This window comes from Sus scrofa, chromosome 10 (assembly GCF_000003025.6).
Source record: "Sus scrofa isolate TJ Tabasco breed Duroc chromosome 10, Sscrofa11.1, whole genome shotgun sequence".
NCBI classification, from domain to species: Eukaryota; Metazoa; Chordata; class Mammalia; order Artiodactyla; family Suidae; genus Sus; species Sus scrofa.
This window is the reverse complement of record NC_010452.4, coordinates 42895394-42914957: the sequence shown is the minus strand read 5'-3', so window position 1 is coordinate 42914957 and position 19564 is coordinate 42895394. Positions and strand designations below refer to the sequence as shown.

The 19564-nt window shown below is 41.5% G+C and overlaps 1 protein-coding gene across 5 annotated transcripts in view; it reads left to right on the top strand.

Annotated features, from left to right (window-relative positions):
* Positions 1-19564, top strand: part of EPC1 (enhancer of polycomb homolog 1) — a 111580-nt gene that overhangs the window by 31902 nt on the left and 60114 nt on the right. The gene's annotated exons all lie outside the window — the stretch shown is intronic.

The following is a 19564-nucleotide window of genomic DNA, read 5'->3' as shown; positions in this document are numbered from 1 at the left end:
CGTGGAGCCCCGGCGGCCGGGCAGGGGGCGGCGGGACTGCGGGCCGCGGGAGGTCCCGGTCTGCGGGCGGCTGGGATCGGACTCCTCCTCTCCGTCCTCTTTCGGGACTTTTGCATCCACTTCTCCCGACTTCCAGTTAGTCGGAGGGTGGGTGGTGAACTACTTCTGTTCCCGACTTTTGCTTTGATCCTGGAGAATACGTTGCAGATCTGGGGCGTGTTGGTGGCTTTTCTGAAAGCCCGTAACTTTATTATTACTTGTTTCCCCGAATCAAACCTATTTCCGCCTGATTGCTGGTTGCTCAACCTAGAGGAGAAAAGACCGCATTTAAAGAAGATGTCCTAGATTTGAATTTAGAAGGTGGGCTCTTATTCGTAACCGAACAAAAGTTAAGTGATTTCCTGCACCGAAGTCTTAACAGGGAGATGTCTTAATCTGGGTGGGTGTCTCTATCTTAAGTGTTTTGCATCATACAGACATTTTAATCGTAGCCGTGGCTTTCCCTTGTCGTGGAAGTTGGGCTCAGACACAGGGATAATAGAAAAAGCCTCTCCTTTGCCCCAGATCCTTGACAGTGTAACTTGCTGACTTGTAATCCTGAGGAATTGCATACCTTGGTTTTCAGGTACAGCCATTTTAACAGGGTGCAGTGTATTGACAGTTCAAGGAAGTGGAGGAGTCCCTGGATTTGTGCTACAGATTGGTTTTGGAAAATTGCCTTGTATTACCTCCATTTGGTACTGTAAGAATTTTAAATGTGGAAATTATTCTCTGTAACGATGACTTTGAAAATAAAGCTGTTTAAACTGTTTGGGTTGTTTAACCTTTTAAAGTCAAATAGTTGTGACGGTCGAGTGTTACTTTTGAGAGTAGATGCATTTATTAGCTTCTGTAGCAGTTGTAGCAGCACCAGCGCGGTGCTGACTTTGAGAAGGAACCTCTTAATTTATTTTACCTGTATCAACTTTAGAGTAGAATGGTGCCATTTGTTGACTTTTAAATAAGTGACTTGTTTTTAAAAATTAAAGTACTTGTGATTGCAGAATCTTGTCTTTTGGTTTTATTTTTGTTTCTGTTGATAAGTTTTACAGATACTCCTTTCAAGTTGGGGTGTCAATATTAACACTGCCCTGGAAATTCATTTGTAGTTTTTGTTTTGCAGGCGAGGAAGGGGAGAGACTTGATAAAAGCAGGTAGCACTATAGTATACTGAGAAATTTAGTTCAGTCTTGCTTCTGTGGATACTTTGGACTGTCCCAGGAGCCACAACCTGAAGTCAAGAACAGAGCTCAACCGAAGTATCAATGTTTATTAAATTTGACAGATAATTCTTGTTCACTGCAGTCATTCTCACGTTTTATAGCACAGTGGACATCATTCCCTTGTAACACGTGTAGTCTGTTTTTAAGGGATTTTTTCCCCTTCAGACTACCTTTTGCCATCATCTCTTTAGAATCAGTTTCACTTCACGGCCAACCAAAACTAAGACCAGTGAAACACAGACCTCAGGAATAGATAGCTGAATAGAAGAGTGTAAGCAGTCCCAGGTGAACAGCTGCTTTGCAGTCCTGAGGTTCAGCCTGGTAGGAAGAGGGGAAGAAGAGGCGGTACAGATCATAGTGTTGAATGTAATTCATAAATACTGAAAATGTGTGTGCTAAGCACAAATAAAAAGTAGTTGAGCTCTGAGTTAGCCTTAGAAAAACAAACTTTTTGATTATTTTTGGCTGAAAAATAATAAGCGTCTTATAAAGATGAAAGGTTAAAACCAGACTTATGCCTCTGATTGCTGTATTAGGGTCAGGAGCCAGCTAGAACCCGAATCGAGGGTCTCGTTTAGAAAAAGGGTGATCCTGTTGATCGTGGAAGGTGGGGCAGATTTAGATGAGGGCAGTTTTATATATCTTACCTCATTAAGCCTTTTATGTTCAAATGTCTGCAAAAATGATAGGTGAACTGTACCTGGTGACAGCATATTTAGTTTCTATGGTAAACTTGGCAGAAATGCTAGGGAGAATAACACTGATATCTTTCCATTTAACTCATTTTGATGTTATAAGTTGAACATGCTGCCTTAATTAAGCATGCCTCTTAATAACTTTGAAGTAGATGTCCCCTCTGCCTATCCAAATATGAGTTTTACTCAACTCTAGAACTTAGTTTTTGATGAGTTAGTAGGATTGAGAAATAACTGCAGATTGTAATAAATGGAAGAACTTAACATAGATGTTGGAGGTTCAGTGTCTAAATTGGTATAATGTAATACATTGTAACTTGCTAAATCAAAAAGTAACAGTTGATAAAACCTTTGAATAAATTACAGAAGTAATATTTCAAATCATTGGAAATCAGTATACTGTCAGCTCCAAATATAAAATAAATGAATCCCTTTGGGGTAAAAAGGGAGAAAAGTTTGAACAACGGGGGGGGGGGGGGGCAGAGGTTGCACCAAGAATATAGTCTTTAAAGTCAGAAATGTTACAATACCATTTAGTGCCATGGTTTCACTTTTAATTGAAGGGGTAATTTTTCCAAGGTATCGGTACTAGGTGATGTCATTAAAATGGACTTATTTTGGTTAAAATGGAAGCTTTACATTATGACTTTGCTTTATGGATATTTCTCAGTTGAGGAAAGACATTCTGAGAGAGTTGGTTTTGAGGTGGTATTTGGATTTCCCGTCATGGCTCAGTGGAAACAAATCTGACTAGCACCTATGAGGACGCAGGTTCAATCCCTGGCCTCACTCATTGGGCTAAAGATCTGGTGTTGCCGTGAGCTGTGGTGTAGGTTGCAGACGTGGCTGGGATCTGGCATGGCTGTGACTGTGGTGTAGGCTAGTGCCTACAGCTCCAATTCGACCCCTGGCCTGGGAACCTCCATAGGCTGCAGGTGTGGCCCTAAAAAGACAAATAATAATAAAGTGATATTTAATAAAGTGGGACTGCTGGGTTCCTGGAGTCAATTCGTTTTTTCCTGAGGATGCATCTCCAGCATTCGACTCCATTCTTTGTCAGGACTGTAGGCTTCACCTGTCTTCTGTCACTGAGGCTTTTGGGCGAGATATGTGATGTAGATAGATGTCAGTGATGAGGTTGCCTTGTTCCTGCCCTGCACAGCCACCTTTGGGGCCGTTAGAAGTAGGATCTGGCCATCACAATCCAACACCTGGTTTAATAGGGTTCTAAGCACACAAGATGCTCTTCGTACACCTGTCCTTTCTTTAAACTCTCCTTCATTACTGGCCCAGTATATGTGTTATTAAGACCAAGTTTATGAAGTAGACAGGTTTTTTTTTTTGTTTGTTTTTTTTGTTTTTAACTAGAGGAAAATTGGAAATATGTACACATGGTAAGAGAAAAAAGTTAAACACTAATTTCCCCAAACTTGATAAAAATCCTGTTTTTCTGTTTCATAAAAACAAGCTTAAGTCACTTTAAATGATAACTTTAAAGTTTTATTTCTCATTTTTGGAAAGAAACCCAATAATCTTTTTTTCCTTGAAAATTTTGTAAACCAAGATTTTTTAGTCTTTAATCTAGATTCTTCCATTCTGTCCACTGCATTGGAAGTGAAAAGAAGTAAGTGAAATCTCAATTGACCTAGAAGCAAAACTTAATTTTATGGATAGTTTGAATTAGAAAAGAATTGAGAATATTTGGGACTTCTCCATTAAGTAACAGATCATTAAAGATAATTGAGAAGCAGTAGTAAAGTCTAGTTTCAGCTTTCTACCCTGCCCAAGATATTTTAGTCTTTGTAAGCTGGGCTTCTGAGAGTTGCATGGAAATGATGCTGGATTTAGTAAATTCCCATGATATGCATATAAAATTTTGTGATGGTTTATTTTCTTGGGAGAAGATTCCTATTTCTCCTCAGTTTCTCAAGGCATTGATAATGGCGGGGATGGGAGCAGAAAGCTCAAGATTATGGTTTATTGTTTTAAAATTTTCTAACAGTCGTTTTGGTTTTATCGGTATGGAAGTTACTACATAGGCTTAATAAGAGGAGAAGAATTGAAAAATTAAAGGCTGTAGGCAGATCAGGAAGACTGAGGACTCAGCTGCAAAGGGAGCCCCTTGAAAGCTGGAGGGGCTGATGCTGAAGTGTTGGCTGTTGTTTCAGTGTACTATTTCATATTTAAGGTTTTGGGTTAGTACCACTAGTACTTAGACTTCATTTTCTTATAAAACAGTAATGAAAACTGATAGGTTTATATATCCAGTGGGGTTTTGTGGGTGCTTGTGATCTGTAATGGAATTTGCAGAACTACGTTTTCTGTTGATCAACAGTACTTAAGTAAAAGTGCCATCTAAATAAAGGGTAGCTTAAATCTTGTAAACAAGGAATGCTTACAGGCTCATGAATTTGTAGCTAGGATTAAATATTAAACCAGCCATTCCTAATATTTTATCTAAAACAGACCAGGTTTTAGTTTGGCTTATACTTTATAGTCTACTGCCTCATGATCTGTGGTGGTAGTTAGGGATGGTAACGCAGCAGATGGAAAATATATATGTCTACCTACACATGCACATAATGGCAAGAGTTGTGTTTGTGCACATGAAGGTGTGGATTCTATGTTTGTGATTGAATTTTCCTGGAAAGTTAAGAGTACTTGTTAACAGCAGTCAGTTAAAACATGACTTTAAAGCACAGAGGGTAGCTTGTAATTTGGGAATAAGATGAATTGTGAGCCTCTAAGTGCAAAAGCAGTGTGAAAGTATGAAATACTGAGAGAGACAGAACTAGACAGAGTATGTCTTTTACTTTTAAAGTAAGCTTTTGAAGCCTTAAAGTGTGACTTAATATATTACAGTAACTTTTCTATAAAAGTAAATCAACTTATGGGGAAATCAACAAGGAGACAAGTGATTCAAATGTTTTAAACAACTTGCTAGAACTGTTTTCAGTGAATTACTTGAAGCTGTTAGCTTCTGCCCACCTATAAATTGTGGTGTGTTTCTTGATCAAGTTTATTAAGGCCTGTAATTATAGTTAATGATTTTGAGCAATGTCAATATTTTAAACCTTGTGGATACCTAACTTTGCACCTTTAAGTATATAAATTGGATTTCATCCACCGACCCCATTGTAGGTAGATTAAAACAAAAAACAAACTTGTAGTTAATAAACCTAATTTGACCCATTGTGTGATGAATAGGGATATAGTCAGTTCTTTAAAAGATAAAACCCTACCTTAATTATCCATTGTTGCAGAGGCATCTTTAAAAAGTTAGTTCAGTTTAAGATATGCACAGAGACATTTTGCTGAATTTTGCAACAATTTATAGAGCAAATCATTTTGGTTGAATTTCCTTCAGTATAGTAAGTGCTGGCTGAAGAAGTACAGTGTAGCCTTAGAGTAAATCCAGGGGCAGGGATTAGCTTGAGTTTAAAATGTCCTGTGGATGGTTGTATAGAGGTTCAGATCTTTTTCTATACTGGGATGAATTATTTTGATTATCTTGGAATCACAAGTAGCAGTTGTGTATCGTCAGAGAAAAATGTGCTTTGGCATTTGCTGTCTTTGACAAGTCGCTTAACCATCCTTAAAGAACCTTACTGCTGCAGACAACCCCTGCCCCACCCCGCCCCTGCCCTTGCCAGCAGTCCCCTGCCCCACCCTGCCCCTGCCCTTGCCAGCAGTCCCCTGCCCCACCCCGCCCCTGCCCTTGCCAGCAGTCCCCTGCCCCACCTCGCCCCTGCCCATGCCAGCAGTCCCCTGGCCCACCCCGCCCCTGCCCATGCCAGCAGTCCCCTGCCCTTGCCAGCAGTCCCCTGCCCTGTGTTAGGCAGCTCTGAGGGGGGAATAAGGCGGTGTAGGTGAAAGTGCTGTACAGGTAAATTTCATTATTGCCAGATACCCAGTGTATAAAATGGCCTTGCTTTTTGTTGTTGTTCAGTACTCCGTGCTTTTATACAGTCCTTTGTATTTAGCATTGTCTGGTATAATTGTCCTAGATGTGTTGTCTATCCTTTTATGTATTTGTAAAAAGTCGTATCTTTAAATATAGGTGATTTATTAATTGGGAAAAGCATAAATCTGGGAGTTATTAGACTGAGGCCTCACCCAGCTTCCCTGTGTGTGTGCGGTTGAGCATGTGTGTGTGTGCAGGTGCATGTGTACCTGTGTGCTCTCACACACCCAGGCTTTCCTCACTATACAGTGAGGTGGAGCTGTGACAGTTTCCTGTGGTAATGAGTATATTGTGAATAGTTACCAATGCATTTAGGTCTGTTTCCATTTGTATTTTATGAGTTTATAGAGTAATGTAAATCTTTAATTAGTTGGTGGCTTCATTTGTACTGTACATAAACGTAATTGACCCAAAAGTAAAAGTAGTCTGGATGCATGGGTGATTGGTTCCAGTTGAGTCTAGAAGAAGGCTTGCATCCTAAAGGACTTAATATAAGTGGGTGCAGTAGTCACAGAATGCTTGTATTGTAATGAGAATTTGAAACTGGAGCCAGAATTTTGTATTCATGGTTGCAAATGTGTGCTTTACCTCTAAGATAATAGAGGCTGAAGGGGAAACAAAATATGAATGTGGCTGCTTTGAAGTTGAAAATAATTTGATTATTCTAATAGCCAGGTGTAGATTTTTTTTTTTTTTTTTTTTTTTTTTTGTCTTTTTGCTATTTCTTGGGCCGCTCCGGCGGCATATGGAGGTTCCCAGGCTAGGGGTCTTATCGGAGCTGTGGCCGCCAGCCTACACCAGAGCCACAGCAACGCAGGATCCGAGCCGCATCTGCGACCTACACCACAGCTCACGGCAACGCCGGATCGTTAACCCACTGAGCAAGGGCAGGGACCGAACCCGCAACCTCATGGTTCCTAGTCGGATTCGTTAACCACTGCGCCACGATGGGAACTCCCAGGTGTAGATTTTTGAGGTATGTTGTACAGAGACTAAGAAAATAGAAATTCATTTTCATTCACTTGTGTAGCAAATATTTATCCTGCATTATTAATGAGCCAAGGACTGTTGTAGGCTCTGTGAGGGCAGGACTTTTTGTCCACTTGTTCACTGATGTATTTTTAGCAGCCAAAGTAGTGCCTGGCACATAGTAAGTGTTCAGTATTTAATTGAATGACTCAATCCTAATGGGAAAACACAGACAAAAGCAAATTAATGAAAGTTTAACGTATATATATTTAAAGTTATATATATTTAACTTTTAAGTGGTAGCTGAATAAGGGACTATAGAATTTCAGGTGAAAGGAGGTGGGAAGAGATTTCTTTGCATAGAGGGAACATTGGACCTGACACTTGAACATCGGAAGAGCCAGACCTATGAAGATCTGGCTGGAGAACATTCCAGGCAGAGAGACTGGAGGACAGGTGCAGAGAGGAGCAGAGGTAGGAGCAGAAGGCCAGTGTGACTAGAGCAAAGTGAAGAGAGAGTTGAGTGGTGTAAGCTGAGAATGCACAGGTGGTCCGGGTCCATGTCTAAAAGGTATTAGAGGCTACCACAGGGAGTTTGGGTGGTTCTGAAATGAATGAGCCTTTAGAGAGTTTCAGTTAAGGGAGTGACATGATCTGAATTATGCCTTTTCAGTGTTATTCACACTGCCGTGTGGAGAATGGCCAAGAGTTGCTTTAACTAGAGTGGTAGAGTAGGAAGGAAGAGAAATGGAGGGACCAGAGGTGTGTTTAAAGGTAGAACCAACAGAGCATGGCCAAGAGACTTGAATATCCTAGATGGAGAGAAAGAATCAAGGATTAACTGCTGATTTTACCTTGAGCAGCTGGGTAGATGGGTGATCAGGCCACTTACTGACATTGGAAGAACTGGAGGAGGGAGGTTATATAAAGGATGGGCTTACTCAGCTGGAAGTGCCTCTTACTTATTCTTATTTTGTTGGTTATGCAAGAATGTCATGCATTAGAGCAGTTTGCACTAGAGGTATAAAATTTAGCAGTCATGGGCTGGTACTATAACTTTGAAAGTCTTTGGGATACAGGTGTTATTTAAAGCTGTGCCTTGAGGCTCAAATAGAGGAGGAACCGTTAGAGAATTAGGAAGAAAGTGAAGGTAAAGGTGTCTCAAGAAAGAAGAACTTAGGTTGATTTTGTCCACTGAAAAGTTGAGTAAGGGTAACGTGACCATTTAATCAATTAGCTGTGTGCCATTGGCCTATTGGATGAAACAGTGGGAAGGAAAGTGCTGTTGGAGTAGAAGAAACACTGAACAATAAACAAAGGGGACGAGCAGGTCTAGATAACTCTTTGGATAGTTCTGCTACAAAGAGAAGCAGAAAAAAGTGCTAGGATGGGGGGTTGCGGGAATCAACCAATTTCCTTTTTTGTTTTTGTTTTTTTGTTTTTTTTTGGTCTTTTTGCCATTTCCAGGGCCACTCCTGTGGCATATGGAGGTTCCCAGGCTAGGGGTCGAATCGGAGCTGTAGCCACCAGCCTACACTAGAGCCACAGCAACACGGGATCCGAGCCGCGTCTGCAACCTACACCGCAGCTTACTGCAATGCCAGATCCTTAACCCACTGAGCAAGGCCAGGGATTGAACCCGCAACCTCATGGTTCCCAGTCGGATTCATTAACCACTGCGCCACGATGGGAACTCCAACAACTTCTTTTTAAAAAAGAGTTAACAGTGTTCCAGCAGACACAAACTAGGGAGGCACGGCTGAGCTGTCCACTGCCCTGTCTCTACCTAGAGAGCTTCCAGGCTGCAGGCACAGCTAGGGGAGATGCTAGATGGAGCCTGACAGCCTCCCTGAATTGAAGAGGCAGTTCAGAGTGTAAGGAGGCGGAGGTGGCTTTGGGGCAAGGTACCAGAGAGACGCATGGCTGGAAACTGGTCTGAGCCTGTCTGTGGGGGAGCTCACACACGGCTGAGAATGTGCTTTGTCCTTCCTGACCAGAGTGGCGAGACCTCCCAGGACAGAGTGCTGAGATGGGTAGCTTCCTCAGTAGTGGGGCCAAGTCAGCTCTAGACTAAACTGTTGTGGACTCACCCTGATAAAGACTAAACACTAGCCTCCAAAGGATCTAACTAATTTCTGATAACTGTGCCCCAGAGTAAAGTCCCTAGATGTTTAAAGGAATACTAAAAGATCCTATGACATAAATTTAGTGTTTGGCATCCAGTAAGAAAAAAATCACCAGGTATTTAGTGAAGCTGGAACATCTAACCAGTAACTAAGGAAAAGTCAATCAACAGAAAGAGTCGTAGAAATAATCCAGGTAATAGAATTAGTGGGCAAAGATGTGAAACTAGCTATTCTAAATAAGTAAGAGTTACTAGAACTAGTGTAATAGTTGGGATGTTGTCATTAAAAAGGATGAAATAATCTTATTCCCTTTTCTACTCAGGGACTTTGTTCCTGAAAACTATTTCCCATCATTTTCCTGGATCAGTTTCATGGGGGAGTTGGTCACCAATTAGGGCAGGAGTGCATTTTCCTTTTTTTGAAGTCAGGTGGGCTGTGATGTGGTGCAGTTGGCAGTGAGAGGTGGGTCGTTTGTCCAGGATTCTATTTTCTCTGTGATGTATGGGGTGAGATCATCACCTCAGACTGAGGGGGACCTTGAGACAAGGTATGTGTGGAAGCTGACTTTCTAGAGAAATGCAACAGGATTGAGGGACCAGCTGGGGGCTCAGTACTTGTGATCATTTAAAGGGAGACCAGCCCACTTACTTGGCTTGCATTCAAGTTGAGTTTAAGAATAAAGTAGGTATATAAGAAGGCTTTTCTACGGTTGAGGTTTGCCTGACGAGTACAAAGGAGGAAAAGAAGGGTGAGGGGATTAAAAGTGTTAGTGAGGTTTGTTACCGAGAAAGACAGGAGGTTTGTTACCATGGTAGACCTGAGGGAGCTGGTGAGGGTGGAGGGGCGGAGGGGTGAGCTGAGGCAGGAGGGTGGAGGTTAGAGAGTGAGATGCCTGACTCTAGATTTCAGGGGGCCCCTTTATTAGTGAAGAAGGTCTAGGAGTGTCCCCTGAGGTGGGGCAGAGGGAGGAGAGGTCAGCGTTGCTGAGGCCGTGGTATAGGTGTATTGTCCATGTAGATGCCGTCACTGGGTAGGGGGGAGATGCCAGAGGAGTAGGAGCAGTTGAGAAGGAGACCGTGAGCTCTGTGACCGAGCAGAGTGGACTGTGAACATCCGAGGGCTTAGGATTTCTGAAAGAATAGCAAGGAGGAAGTGGTACGGGTCTGGCAGTGGGAGGTGGGGAGGACATTAACACCCCGCCCTGGGTAGGTGTGCAGGGCATGGGAAAATAAACAGCTTCTGCTTGGAAGGGCTACAGGGAGTGCTGTTTTTTGAAGACTGTGCCAGGCTTAAAATAGGGCAAGAAGATGAGGGAACTTTGAAAGAAGTTAAGATGGTAGAGAGAAGTTTCCTGAACTATCTTTATTCTAGAGAAAGGAGAAGAGTTGGGAGGGTAGGGAAGGGTGGAGGCTTGGGTCAGATTAGGAGTATTAGATGAGAGTGGTAATAAGAGCTAGAGTGATGCAGTTGAAGTCTGTTGATTATGATGGGGTTTATCCAGCCAACCTCAGATGCACAAATAGTTCCCTTCCTACCAGAGATTCTGAACCTTTGGGACCCTTCTTACAGCTAGAGATGGTGTGATAGCACAAAGGAGGGCAGCCCACCAGGTGAAAGCTGGTGGCTCTGAGCTCCAAGGCGTGTCTGTCACTCCTGCTGCATGGTGGCTGTCAGCATTTTTGCAGAGAAGGGCTTTTGTACAGCACACCTGTTTCAGGACCCAGGAAACCAGACTTTACTGTTGAACTGAGGACTCTCTCCTCTGCAGTGCTTTTCAGTAGGGCCTCTACCATTCTGTCAACCTCAGGACATTCTGGAAAATTGTGGGGGTGCTTTTGAGTGTCACTCTTTGTGGGGAGGAGGTGCTCTTGTTGCCAGGAACAAGTATAAGTTCCACCATGCAAAGGATAGTTCTGCAAAACACAGAATTGACAGTTTGACCTTTTTACTGTCCCACACAACATCCCAGGTGATGAAATTTCCATTTACCAAATTATCTGAGTTTAGAACCTAATTGCACTTTACATGTAGAGTGTTTTTGGTATAGTTTTTGGTAATACTAAATTTTCCAGGACTGCAATTATGTAAAGTAAGGGGATATCGTACTTTTATTTTGTTTAGAATTTTTGCAGAAATTGTTACCATTTTAGAAATAACTTTATCAACACTGCTGGTGGTACTTAAGTCAGCAGTAGTACAGACCTGCAAAAAGTTTGGGGTTTTTTAGCTCTTACATTCACAATGATTCTCTGTAGACATGTAATTATTTACACGTTGAAATACACAGTATTTTATTGTAAATTACTTTCCTTTAACTTTCCCGTTTGTTTTGCAGTTGGATCCATGCATTGATCACTTGAAAAAACATGTTTAAGTAGAATAGTGGAGTAACTTGAAAAGAGAGAGCATCGGGTCTGATAGGGTTGAGTACAACTATCCTACTGGGTTCAAAACACGAGTTATGGAGTTAGGTTTCAGTTAAAGTTCTGGTTGTGCCGCTTACTTATCCCAAGTCTAAATGTGGTATAAGAGTGAAATGATCCTGTGTAAAGTGTGTAGTAGCGTGGTGCTTTACATTAAGTCACATGCTCATGTCTTTTTTACTTAATCTTTTTTTTTTTTATTTTTAGGTAAGATTTTTAAATTTACATCATAGCAAACAATTTCTGTTGTGTTTTTTTTAAACTTTTTATTTTAAATGATTTTTTTTTCCATTATAGCTGGTTTACAGTGTTCAGTCAATTTTCTGCTGTACAGCAAGATGACCATAGCAACATTATGTGAAGTATTTTGATAGTGAGTGGATACTGTTTTATAAGTATCCAGTTGTATTTATGATGAAATGTGAGATAATAAGCAAGGCATCAAAAAAACATGTCCTTAAGTTGTGTCAAGGATGCCGAAGTCGACTTGCACACATGTGTGGCTTCCTTCCTCCAATGTATAGAACATGTTTTTGAAGAATTTGTCAGCAGGGAAAAAGTTTTCTGTACTTTTTAACAGGTTATGCATTTTAGTGATTTTTTTTTTTTTTGTTTTGTTTTGTTTTGTTCTTGAGGCTGCTGCTCACATACATCCATGCATTTGGATGTAAGAATTTATGGTAAAAGATTAGAATGCTTTCTAGGGCCCCCCTCTTCCCATCCTCTTAGAATTCACTGTTGGCTTATGTGTTGGTCTGAGTCTCAGCCAGTGAAGATAAAGAGTAGTTTTCATGGGGGATGCTCTTCATACAGTAGGGCCTTGATGCCACCAGAGGCCAAATTCCAAGCCTCATTTAGCCTTCAGTACACCTAGTAGCCAAATACCTTCTTGAGGAAGGATGGCTGGGAGAATCTTTCCTGTCTGGTTTGCTCTCTTGGTTGAAAACCACCAATTACGTCCTTGTGGTGAAGGACACTGTCTTTCACCTCCCTTATTTTACGAGACTGAGCGCCTAGTAGAAGTCGCTGTTAGAACACTGGCTAAAAGCATCTATAGTCACACAAGCAATCATAGTCTGAGCCTAGAATTAAAACATATAGAGAATACAGAGTTGGGACCAATATTATCAGAAACTAAAGGGAGACTGCAGATAACCATTGGATATAAAGCATATACTTAGCAAGTGCTTAGAGCAATGTAATGGAAACTCTATTTGAATAAGAGTCCACTTCATACAACATTCTGTAAAAGGTCATCTGATAAAGAACATCTAGTTTTAAAGTGTGAAGATTTGAAACTAGAAAATGAGGGAATTGTGATTGCTTTTGTACACTGTTTCATAAAACTGTTCCCAGCTGGAGGAAGCAATATCTACCCCTGGGAGGGCTTTCATGACTCCAGATGATTCAGAAGGGTCTTGTACCCCACATTTAAACAAGATTGGCCAATGGGGACCTGCTGTATAGCACAGAGAATCTGAAAGAGAATGTACATGTGTATATGTATTAATGAATCACTTTGTTGTACAGCAGAACTTATCATAACCTTGTAAATCAACTACACTTCAATAAAACTTAAAAAACATAAACAACAATCCAACAAAAAGATTAGAATGCCTTCTGATTCTGAAAGGTTTGTATTACTTTTTAACTGGCTTTCCTACTCTAGTTTTTAAGTTTATCATCTCCCTCAAAGTTATCAGGGTGATATTTTCAAAATATGAGTCCAGTTGTTATTTTTCTATCTAAAATTCTTAAATTGCTCCTTTTCTTAATAGAATAAAATGCACAAAACCTTTTAGTGGAGTTTACTGGGCCCTGCATGATCTGACCTCTGTCTCCATTTCCAGTTTTTTCCCTTTCCCCTCCTTTGTTCTTTATTGATGTGTTACTGCCCAAAGTAGCAGCTTAAAACAACACTTAAACAGTTTGTGAAGGCTTGGAATCTTAGGCGCAGTCTTGCATGAAGTCCCAGTAAAGCTGTTGGTTAGGGCAGCAGCAGGCTTCCCCCAGAGGGAGTGATCCAAAAGTGGCAGAGCACACAGATCTTCTGTGATCTGAGTTTGGAACTTACATATCATCACTTCTGTCTTACGCTGTTGGTCACCCAAGCCAACCTGCTACATGTGGGAGGGGACTACAAAAGGCTGTGAATGCCAGGAGATGGGGGTCATTGGAGGCTGTCGACCACAGTTGGCCACATTGCAGAATATTCTCAGTCTCTTCCAAAGCCCCCAAAAGTCTCATCCCATTACAGCATAAGGGTCTTATCCAAATTGGTTTCAGGTACAGTTGAGGCCTCTCAAATGTTCCATAAGTACAGCTTCTTAAGTACAAATTCCTCTTAACCCATGAAGCTAGAGAGAGGTATCTGCTCCCCCCACCCTTCCCAGTATACAGTATTGGGTCAGACTTAGGATAACCTTTATAAAACACTCCCATTCTGGGGGAGGCAGAGGGTAGGGGTGGTGGGCACAGGAAGTCCCTGGTCCATAGTATTTCTGAAATCCAGTTGGGCAGTGATGGTAAGTCCTTAGTTGTCAGCTCCTGGGTGAAAATGACCCAAGCCAAAAGTATTTGGTTCACCCTCTCTTTTTCCTGAAAAGTAGAGCATGCTTACTACCGAGTTTTCCTAATTTGCTTCCTGCTAAAAGTTTAGGACTCTGAAAACCTCTTTTCATTTGTATTATTTTTATCTCCATCAGTTCTAGCTGGCCTGGTAATGTTTCTGAATATATAATTCTTTTAAAAGCCTAGGTTGGAATTTTATTGGAGTCCGTTCCTTAGTTGAAAGACGCACCTGTGGATCTCTTTGAGATAAGCCGTTTACTGCCTTGAGCTTCTACTGAGAGGCAACACCCTTAGCTTCCTAAAAGCCTTATTGTTTGATTGAGAGAATCTTTAAAGCACAGAGTTCTGTTTAGCAGGCCTTTTGTCAGACTGAATAATACTCTGAGACACCATCTTTGATCTTTCTGAGGTCTTAACAAAAGGTTTCTATAGTCACTCCCTCAGCTTAGTTTTTAGACCTTGTTCTTCTGCTGATGCCCTGGATTCGATCTTGGCTCAGCATCCATTTCTGACTTTCAGCATTGTTTGCAATTGGTGAGACTGCAAATTGTCAAAACCAGCAAGTCCTGGCTACTCTGTATGGTTCTTCATTTGGTTTATTTCTTCTCTTTTTTTTTTTTTTTTTTTTTTTACTATATATAGCAGAAAAACAGGGCAGCATTTTCAGCTCACTGGCTGAAAATCTCCTTAGCTAAATCATCCAGTTCACTAGGTAAGTTGTCACATAACTCAGGGTGACGGTGTTAATAAACTTTGTGCTCTTTTCTGTCAGATGCCCCCTCCTCTAGTCTCCAGTAACATTCACCTCACTTTTCTGCCCTCACCTCACCTTCTGAAACACCATGAAGCTTTTGTTACCAGCTTCTCCACTGATGTCCTCAAAGACCATGGCCTAGTACCAAAACCAGTCTGATTGAGGTTTTTGTTTTACAGTGAAGACTGTTAGTACCAACATATGTGTTATCTCTTGCTGCCTAACTACTTACCCAAAATTTAGCAGCTTACCACAGCACACATTAATCTCAGTTTCTGAGATCAGGAATCTGGGAACAACCTTACCAGGTGGTTCTGGCTCAGCGTCTGCAGAGAGCCGTTCAGGGTTGCAGTCATCACACAGGCCTTTCTGTGACCACCTATGTGTCCTCAGAGCCTGATGCCCAGCTCCCCCAGAGCAAATGACCCACGAGAAAGCTTGTGTAGAATCGAGTGAGAGGGCTCCTCAGACACAGGCTGCCGACTTATAACTTTGTCCTGTCCCGGGAGTGACTCCCATCATTTGTACCAAACCCTGTTGGTCACCCAGACCGACACTACACACTGTGCGGGGGGTGGAGGGGGGAAGGACCGCCCAGGGGTAAGGTGCCTTAGGCCAGCATGGAGTCTGGCTACTTCCGGGGTAAACTGAACTTATTCTCTTAGTGTCTCACGTCTGCCTTTGCTCACCCCGGCCGTATAGACTCAAATGCCTTTCCTGCCCCGTAGTTTGTTCAACGTTTATGATGCTCTTCTTGACTCACCCTTTCCAAGTACTGTCACCTAGAGTTTTAGAAAACAAATTCATTTATAATTGTTTCTTTCACTATAAGCCTTTTTTACAGCAGAGATGGTGTTTTATCTTAAAAACTTAATATTGTTCTGGCACAGAGGTTTCTTTAACGTTTTAAAAGTTTTGGGGAGTTCCCATTGTGGCTTAGCAAGTTAAGGATGTGATGTAGTATCCATGAGGATGCGGGTTCAATCCCTGGCCTCGCTCAGTGGGTTAAGGATCTGGTTGCTGTGGCTGTGGTATAGGACTGCAGCTGCAGCTCTGATTTGACTCCTAGCCCAGGAACTTCCATATGCTGCAAATGTGGACATAAAAAAAATTATTTTAAGGTTCTGGAAAAATACAAGTACTTTGTTTATATTCTAGTCAGGGGAGTTCCCAATGCAGCACAGTGGAAACAAATCTGACTAGTGTCCATGAGGCTACAGGTTCCATCCCTAGCCTTGCTCAGTGGGTCAGGGCTCTGGCATTGCTGTGCTCTGTGGTGTAGGTCACAGACATAGCTCGGATCTGGTGTTGCTGTGGCTGTGACGTAGGCCAGCAGCTCTAGCTCTAATTCGACCCCTAGCCTGGGAACCTCCATATACTGTGGGTGTGGCCCTAAAAAGCAAAATAAATAGATACATAGATAAAAAGAAAGATAAAATGGCAGTCAGGAGTTCTCGTCGTGGCTTAGCAGGAAAAAACCCGACTGGTATCCATGAGGATGTGGATTTGATCCCTGGCCTCAGTCAGTGGGTTAAGGATGCAGTGTTGCTGTGACTGTGGTGCAGGCCAGCAGCTGCAGCTCTGATTTGACCCCTAGCCTGAGAACTTCCATATGCCAAGGGTGTGGCCCTAAAAAGACAAAAATAAAAAAAATTAAATGGTGGTCAAACACCTGATTTAACTGCCTTTGAGCTTTTGGAATAAGGCTGGTAAAGTAGGGTGTGAGCTATAGTTTTTCATGTTTTCTCTATGGTTGGGAAGGACATAGGACATTCTGATAATCCAGAATTTTAAGACAGAGAAAATGTCATGGCCTTTCCAAAAGTACGTTTCGTGAAATGCTCTGCTAAAAGCTCTTATTTTATATTCTGTTGATTTATCAAGTATTTGTAAATGTGCACTTACAGAGTATAATACTAAGTATTATGAAGTTCACAGACATATTTTTCCTTTAAGGAGCTTATAGTTCATGTGGTAAATAAACTGTAATCTGAGGCAGTCTTTTTAAGGCCTTGTTGTAGAGATCAGATTATTTTTACTTTTGAGTAGTCGGTGTCTTATCACTTGGAGTCTAATACAACTGTGTAAGCCAGCTTCTAATATTGAATTCCTGAAACTCAATCTCCTTTGTTATTATTATTAGTAGTAGTATATTAGTATTAGTATTTTTTGTCTTTTTAGGGCCGCACCCACAGCATATGGAGGTTCCCAGGCTAGGGGTGTAATCAGAGCTGTAGCTGCCAGCCTACACCACAGTTAGAGCAACGCTGGGTCCGAGCCACGTCTGTGACCGACACCACAGCTCACGGAAATGCCGGATCCTTAACCCCCTGAGTGAGGCCAGGGCTCGAACTCGCTTCCTCATGGATGCCAGTCAGGTTCATTAACCACTTAGCCACGATGAGATGAGACCCCCTCCTTTTTTTTTTTAATGGCCACATCTATGACATATGGAAGTTCCCAGGCCAGGGATTGAATCCAAACACTGGATCCTTTAACCCATTGCACCAGGCTGGGTATCCAAACCTGGGCCTCTGCGGCGACCCAGGCCACTCCACTCAGATTCTTAACCCACTGCACCACAGTGTGAACTCCAAAGTCATCTCTTTTTAGTCCCCTCATCTGAGGTAAATACAGGTAAAATCATGCAAAATCAAAATCAGTTATTTTCCTCCAGAATTTTTGCCTTAAAATTATTTCTCTCTGATTTGAAAGTATCTTGAAAACCAATATTTTGGTTGCAATTTTCTTTTTATTATCTTCTTTGAGGTTTCCTTTTCAGTTTTCACAGAGGCCTCTTGACACTGTGAAAATTCTATATAAATTTTTTTTCCCTTGGTGAATTTTTCCTTTGTAATGCAATTCTAATAAAATGAAAGTGGTCTTTTTTCTGTGTATCAGAAAGTATCATAGAATCAATTTCATAAAAATACATTCCTTGATTCCTTTGTCTTGGGTTTTTTCTGTACACCATTTAAAAACATCTGGTGAGTTCTGCTTTGTCTGAACTTTCCTACTGTGATTTTGTAGAATACATAAATTCCTCCTATCTTTTTATAGCAGTGAACCATTTTTGTTCTTTTTTTTTTTTCTTTTCTTTTCTTTTTGTCTTTTTGTCTTTTTAGGGTCACACCGTCGGCATATGGAAGTTCCCAGGCTAGAGGTCTAATCCAAGCTACAGCTGTCAGCCTTTGGCACAGCCACAACAACACCAGATCTGAGCCGTGTCTGCGACCTACACCACAGCTCACGGCAGTGCTGGATCCTTAACCCCCTGAGCAAGGCCAGAGATCGAACCCGCTACCTCATGGTTGCTAGTCCTATTCGTATCCACTGCGCCATGATGCAAACTCCCCTGTTCTGTTTTTTTGAAGATGAACAGAATAAAGAAATGCTGGAGATAGAATTAACTTTTTTTTCCTGGTCTTCTTATTTTTAGGACTGCATTTTTTCCGTATGAAATTTCTCAGTTGAATATTAATTTTTGCTCATATTTACAACTCTTATTTCTAAAGGACGCCTTATAAATTATATCACGAGCAAGACTCCAATTTGAAAACTATAATGTTCCTTTGTTTCTGGACCCAAGCATTTTAAGTCCTTCCTGGAATAAATATTAAATTTGAATTTTAAAATCTGATTTCTACGATCTGTTCTAGCAAGTTTTCACTAAGTAGCCTGCCTTATCATTTGGGAAATAATAGAATATATATATCTTCTAAAAGTGTTGCTGGAGCCTTTGGAGAGGCATCCTTGTGAAATAAATAGTAGTCTAGCCATATGGTATTGGTGTATGCTGTCCTTTCACTTGGTTTAATGTATTTGGATTTACTGTATACCACAGTGGAGAAATAAGAGAACTAGGATGAAAGTTGAGATCAGCTAGCAGGAGTTTTAAAATATCCTGAATAAAATTCCAGTGTACTGGTGTTTAATTTCTTAAATAGTTCATATGTAATCATCTTTAGTGCCATGTCCCTAATTCAGGGATAACATTTCTTGCCTGGATTTCAGTACCTTTCTAATGAGTCTTCTGAAGACTGCAGTTGCTGCCTTCCTGGGTATTTACACAACCAGTGGTCTTTTGAAAACTGAAATCTCATTGTGTCACTTCCTGCTCAAGACCTGTAAAGGGTTCCTATTGCTCTTAAAGTGGATTATATATGAGGCCTTACAGAATTTGTAATCTGGCCCTTGCCTCCTTTTTGCGCCTCTAAAGCCTCCAGGTTCCTTCAATCACAGGATCATTTGGATCATTTCTTATTTATTAGCATGTACTGAAAGTATTCCTCTGCGGGTTGGTATGGTAATCTCCTACTGATCCCCCAGATCTCAGTTCAAGGTCACTTCTTAGATATCTATCTACCCATTAGGATAGGTCTGTTACATGCTCCCATAATGTATCTTTCCTAGCAGTTACTGTTGTAAACTTCCATTCTAGGTTGTTTTTTTTTTTTTTTTAATGGCCACAGCAGAGGCATGTGGAAGTTTCCAGGCCAGGATCTGAGCCACAGCTGTGGCAATGCCAGCTCCTTTAACCCACTGCACTGGGCCAGGGATCAAACCCATGCCCCCGCAGTGACCTGAGCCAACTGCAGTTGGATACATTTTTTTTTTTCCTTTCCAGGGCTGCACCTGAGGCATATAGAAATTTCTAGGCTAGGGGTTGAATCAGAGCTGACGCCACAGCAACACAAGATCCGAGCCTTGTCTGCGACCTACAGCTTACAGCGATGCTAGATCCTTAACCCACTGACCAAGGCCAGGGATTGAACCCGCAACTTCATGGTTGCTAGTTGG